The sequence below is a fragment of the Schistocerca cancellata genome, chromosome 1, assembly GCF_023864275.1.
Source record: "Schistocerca cancellata isolate TAMUIC-IGC-003103 chromosome 1, iqSchCanc2.1, whole genome shotgun sequence".
Classification (NCBI taxonomy): Eukaryota; Metazoa; Arthropoda; class Insecta; order Orthoptera; family Acrididae; genus Schistocerca; species Schistocerca cancellata.
Window position 1 is genome coordinate 1128575584 of NC_064626.1, and position 6774 is coordinate 1128582357.

The 6774-nt window shown below is 41.5% G+C and overlaps 1 non-coding gene across 1 annotated transcript; it reads left to right on the top strand.

Annotated features, from left to right (window-relative positions):
• The first annotated feature begins 3014 nt into the window (after positions 1-3014).
• Trnat-ugu (transfer RNA threonine (anticodon UGU)) lies at positions 3015-3088 on the top strand. Its single transcript has one exon. It is a non-coding gene; the product is annotated as a tRNA-Thr (tRNA).
• The last annotated feature ends 3686 nt before the right edge of the window (positions 3089-6774 follow it).

Sequence of the window (6774 nt, forward strand, 5' to 3'; positions counted from 1 at the left end):
TCTCTGCTTCACCGACGTTATTTAACAGATATATTAAGTGTGTCATATTTAATAGGGAAAACTGACACGGCTGAAAATAGATGATAATAGAAACAAAAACGTTACAGTCAACGTGGTTTCCCTAACGACCCGTTTGCGAAATAATTCGGAACGTGCGGTTCGATTTCAGTATGAAATATTGCCATAGTTAATACAAATGTTGTAAACAATTCATTTATATGCACATGCATCGCTTCTACAACTAAACAGTTACTCCGCAAGCCACCACACGGTGCGTGGCGGAGAGTACCCGGCACCACTACTAGTCACCACTTTCTGGTAAGTGTTGCCTTCAGGTCCTGTTTCCTCAATGCTATTAAAGACCGTGAGAAATTTCGCCTCACATAGACTTTCATTTCAGGAATACGGCTATCAGCTTTGGTGGTGTATGTGTGTGGTGAAAATGGGAGTGGTAGACACAGGTGTATTCTCGACTATTATCTCAAAATTCAGATGCTCAACAATCTAGACCAGCGGTCGGCAACTGGCGGACCGCGGTCCAGGTCCGGGCCGCGGAAGGTCAAAAACTGGCCCGCCAAAAATATTTTGAAAGTATAAATTATGTACTTAAATCATTTAGAAATATATTTTTCTGTACACAACAATCTGTTTTTTTTTTCTAGTAATGTACAATTAACTGCTGAAGAGCAGGGGCGGAAGGCAGCAAGCTGACGGGCCGGCGCATCATGTTATGTCGATCAATATAAAAGCTCTGTACACGCGAATGCAGCAAAGAATTGTATTTATTGAGCAATGAAATTTTATGAATCGATTTCAGACTCTCTTAAATCGAGAAGGCAATATGTATTGTATTTCATATTTTGTGAGGGAAAATATAAGCAAAAATGAGTACTGAATATCGTTTCTTCTGAATTTTTCAATGCAAAAATGCCAATATATTGTATTTCATATCTTTTTTGAGAGAAAATAAGGATAAAAAAGGTGAAGAATAAGTTTTTTTATGGATTCTTAGATACAAACACGCCTATCTATTGTATTTCATATTAGAGAGAGAGCGAAAATTAAAACAAAAATTTAGTACGGAGTACGAGCTATTTCGTGGATTTTTGAATACAAGTATTCCTGTCGATTGTATTTCATATTACACTGAAGCGCCAAAGGAACTGGTATAGGCGTGCGTATTCACATACAGAGATATGTAAACAGGCAGAATACGGCACTTTGGTCGGCAACGCCTGTATAAGACAAGTGTCTGGCGAAGTTATTAGATCGGTTACTGCTGTTACAATGACAGGTTATCAAGATTTAAGTGAGTTTGAACGTGGTGTTACAGTCGGCGCACGAGCGATGGGACACAGCATCTCCGAATGGGGATTTTTCCCGTACGAACATTTCACGAGTGTACCCCTGATGACTGCACGACAGAAAGCTTTACGCCTCGCCTGGGCCCTTCACAGCACCGACATTGGACTGTTCAAGATTGGAAACATGTTGCCCAGTATGGCGAGTGTCGTTTCAAAATGTATCGAGCGGATGGACGTATACGGGTATGGAGACAACCTCCTGAACCCTGGACCCTGCATATCAACAGGGGCTGCTCAAGCTGGTGGAGGCTCTGTAATGGTGTAGGACGCGTGCAGTTGGAGCGATATGGGACCCCTGATACGTCTACATACGACTCTGACAGGTGACACGTATGTAAGCGTCCTGTCTGATCACCTGCACCCATTCATGTCCCTTGTGCATTCCGACGGACTTGGGCAATTCCAGCAGGACAATGCGACACCCCATACGTCCAGCATTGCTACAGAGTGGCTCCAGGAACACTCTTCTGAGTTTAAACGCTTTCGCTGGCCACCAGACTCTCCAGACATGAACATTATTGAGCAAATCTGGGACGCCTTGCAGCGTGCTCTTCAGAAGAGATTTCCACCCCGTCGTACTCTTTACGGGTTTATGGACAGTCCTGCAGGATTCATGGTGTCAGTTCCCTCCACCACTACTCCAGACATTAGTCGAGTCCATGCCACGTCGAGTTATGGCACTTCTGCGAGCTTGCGGTGGTCCTGCACATTATTAGGCAGGTGTACCAGTTTCTTTGGCTCTTCAGTGTATTTTGTGAGTGAAAATTAAAACAAAAAATTAGTGAAGAGTATGAGGTTTTTTCCGGAACTCGATAAAAATTTTATAAAGTATCCGGACCCCGTCTAAATTTACCTGGCCCCTGGTCTACACGGTTGCTCGTTACCACATGTTATTTCGATACTTTTAACCACGCTTTCATGCGGATCTACTTGAAGCCACTGTTGGACCTTCCTCACCATTTCTTTTGTGACACTTTTTTATGGACGTGTGGCGCTTTCCGTACGTAAACTATCAATGATACATGCCTTTATTATGTTCGTCTACCGTTAGTGGTTGCACCTCATTGCACCTTGGAACACTCATTAAGCTATAAAGGTAACATGTGACATTAGACATTTTACGTAATTTTATGATAGCGGCTCGTGATTTTGTTATTAATTCGCGTGCCTTTTTTTAGTATTAAGAATTTTTAACTTAGTGAGTCAGCAGCACGGCTCTTACAAAGTTCTGTGTAGAAATTTTACATAAAAATACATCTGAGGATGCACTGACGTAGTACGAAAACAGCTAACGCGGCAAATTGGACTATCAATCAATTTTACCATAATTTCAATACCCCAATATATTTCAGTCCCCATGTAATAACGCTGAAAGTTTTACCAATGGCTTACCTTAAGAAGAAAATACAATACCGTTTCAGTACATAACAAGCTACCATTTGCTGTATACGTGTTCTGCTAAAAGAGGTGTTTTATATGTATTTCTCACATTTGGATACAATACTACACTCGTCTCTGTAATGAATTACGAACTCTTTTAAAAATGTCTATAAGGTACATTACATAGGTAGAATTGTGGACAGTTGGGAATGCAAGTCTCACGGGAAGCGTGCAAGGGATAAGTCCCTGCAGTCACGCTACTCATCTGTGTCCCCGGTGGCTCAGATGGATAAAGCGTCTGCCATGTAAGCAGGAGATCCCGGGTTCGAGTCCCGGTCGGGGCACACATTTTCAGCTGTCCACATCGAGGTATATCAACAACACCTGTCGGCAGCTGAGGGTTTCAGTTAGTTATCATTTATTCTTTTAAAAATTCCCATATCACCTCGTATTTTTTGACAAGACTGAACAATTCACTGCTCCAGTTCTTCACCCATGTCAGAGGGATAGTACCGTGACCCCAAAAAGAAAAATCTGGAGGACTGAGGTCAGGGTACTGGCGTTGCTGGACCTGTTAATCTTGGCCCTCGTTGATCCGTTATGCACCGGCTGGACAAAAATATGGAAACACCAACAGAATTGCGTGCTTGAACAGAAATTCAGATGCTAGCCAAGCCTGCAGGTTGCGCTGTTGTCTTTGACCACGAACGGCACCTGTTCAGTGATGTCAACACGTTGCAAGCGTCGTCGTGGTCAGAACAGTGATCAGTGTAGTTGTGAGTTAAGTGAAGTCGAACGTGAGCAAATCGTTGATGCTCCTATGGTGGACGCTTCCGTAACCAAGGTAGCCAAGTGTTTGGTATTTTAAGAGGCACGGCATCGACGAAGTATACTGCATACAGGGAAATCGGAAAAACATCATCCGTTAAGTCATAACGCGGACGGAAGTGTGTGTTGAGTGACCACGACAAACGGTCATTGAAGGGGATTGTGACGAAAATTAAGAGGGCGGCAACTGCAAAAGGCACAGCAGAACAGAATGTCGCACTCGAGAACCTGTCAGTATCAAAAAACACTACGAGAGCTGCATAAGCATAGAGTTCCAGAGCGAGCTGGAATTCCAGAACCACTTAACAGTGATGCCAATGCCCGAAACAGGATAACTTAGTTCCCAAACGATAAATCCCGGAATATGGAGCAATGCAAGAATGTCATTTGGCCGGATGAGTCTTATTTCACAGTGTTTCCAACTTCTAGCCGAGTTTGGGTCCCAAGAATGAAACATGGCGGGAGTTCGGTGATGATTCGAGCAGCCATATTGTGGTATTTCATGGGTTCCACGGCTCGTCACCAGGGATCGGTTCTGTGAGCACGATGATGACCTGTCGCCAAGGATTAAGTGACCATTTTGGGTGATGAGGTCCATCCCATAGTACAATATTTGTTCCCTGAAGGTTATGAGACAGCAGGGCCCTTGTTTACACAGTTAGCATCGTCAAGGACTGGTTTTGTGAGCACGCTGATGAACTGTCACATCTCCCCTAGCCACCACCGTCACCAGGATTCAATATTATTGAAACTTGGAGACACCTTGACGAGAAGGGTGCTTGATCGCTATCTACTTCCATCAACGTCGGTCTGAACTTGCCACTATTTTGCAGGAACTATGTTCTGTGATTCCCTCGAAATTCATATAGGACCTATGTCTATCCAGTTCGAAAGAACTGAAAGTTCTTTTGAATGCCACCTGCTTTTCAATGCGTGTAAGGCAATGTAATGTGTTGTGCTTTGGGTGTTTCTACATTGTTGTCCCCACGGTGTATCTATCACATTCCCTAACCTTGCCCATGGTTGAAATCTGAGACCACTTACATACGAACTTAATAGAAAAGTTTACATTTCAAAAACATATGTAGTAAATGAAACAATGTTTCGGACTGATGTCAGTGACTGCTCGTTAACACGCATTTGCAATTATCTAGCAAACTGATCGTTTGCAGAGCTATATTTATTTGAACGCTTTTCTTCTATTTTCCCCAGTGTCAATTTTTCTATTACCATACACGCTGTACACTGACGAAGTCGATGCAACGTGGAACCCTCTCCACGTCCTGACATCTATCCCCCCCTCTCTGTCGTCCACACAGGGTCCTCAGATGTTTGTAGAGTGTCTGTGCTCTTTGCCCGTGTCTGTAACTTCTTTGTACGTATCCCTGTCCATAATGTCTTCTGTGGTTTTGGCCCGGTTCCTCTCCTTCTTTTACCCGTGTAGTGGTGGTCTTTAATTTCTTGGTTTACTCTCAGATATACATGGGTATCTACAGTCGCTCATTTTATGGATACGCCGGGCAAACTTCATTTCATCAGTCAGTTCACCGGCCTATATGTTCAAGTCTTGATCCCCCTTTTTCTTGTAGATGTCGCCTTCCTTTCCAGGTTCAAACGTTTCTCTGTATTACCGTCCTCTTTTCGGTTTCTGTACCCTTGTTGTGGATTATACATTCGGGGCACGCAGTGATTCTGTTCTTACCACTGCTTTGCTGTGCCTCAGTTTAGTTCTGATGTTAACGGATTTCCTGTAGTTAGTGTGTTGCGTCAGCTTGTAAGCAAATCCTAATTTTCTTAATCCTATTTTTATCAATTTCTTTTGCCGTACCCATTTGGCTGTGTCCACTTTCCCACGAAATTTGAATTTGTGAACCTTCTTGATAGATCCGTGCGCTCTTCTCCAGTCACTTTCATCATTTACGTCTTTTCACATTACATTTTCAGGCCAGTTTTTTGGGCTACTTCGAATTGCTTCTGCAGCATCTACTTCTCCTAGCGTCCTATTTTACTTAGGATGCTTCTGTCGGTATCTAAGGATTAGAAGTGTATATCCAGATTGTCGTTGTGACTTAGCCTTAGTTCTGATTTGATCCATTATAAATGGTTTTTGAAAGCCTGCGATTGTAGATATAATAGGTTTGTTTATAAATAAATAAATCTTCTGCTACCAGTCACGATTTTTTCTTTATTTTACTATTCGCACGACGCGTTTCGAGAAATAATTCCCATTTTCAAGTGCGTTTTTTATGTGTGTTAAGCCATTTCTTTTGATGTTGTCAGTGTGTGTGAGTCTGCTTCATTTTGTTGACTTTTAAGTTTTCAAATGGTCCATTTGTGTAGAGTCTCACACACACTTAACATCACACACAACTTGTACACTTTTACACATCGAAAATATCTTATATAAACAAAACAGTTACAAAGATCTTCTTACAGGTAGTTCACAGAGATAACATTATAGGTCTTCCACAGATTATGATATGCTTTTGTACAGAGGTTATTTATCTTAACAATTTGGCTCATGAATTACTTTATTGATTTTTACAGTTGTGCTTATTTCTATGTTTCGATAATATACTTAAATAAAAATAGTAAAACATAGAAATAAGCACAACTGTAAAAATCAATATAAGTAATTCATGAGCCAAATTGTTAAGATAAATAACCTCTGTACAAAAGCATATCATAATCTGTGGAAGACCTATAATGTTATCTCTGTGAACTACCTGTAAGAAGATCTTTGTAACTGTTTTGTTTATATAAGATATTTTCGATGTGTAAAAGTGTACAAGTTGTGTGTGATGTTAACTGTGTGTGAGACTCTACACAAATGGACCATTAGAAAACTTAAAAGTCAACAAAATGAAGCAGACTCACACACACTGACAACATCAAAAGAAATGGCTTAACACACATAAAAAACGCACTTGAAAATGGGAATTATTTCTCGAAACGCGTCGTGCGAATAGTAAAATAAAGAAAAAATCGTGACTGGTAGCAGAAGATTTATTTATTTATAAACAAACCTATTAGCCTTAGTTGTTGCGCCTTCTTCCTGGTATTTTCCTCTCAGGTCCCCGATTTTCCCCCCTCAAATCTAAGTCAAATGCAACTGGCGGAATTCTGTTGCACAATCTCATTCCTGTCTTGATCTTAAGAGATTCCGATATTTCTCCCCCGAACGTCTTCAATACTTGGTGTT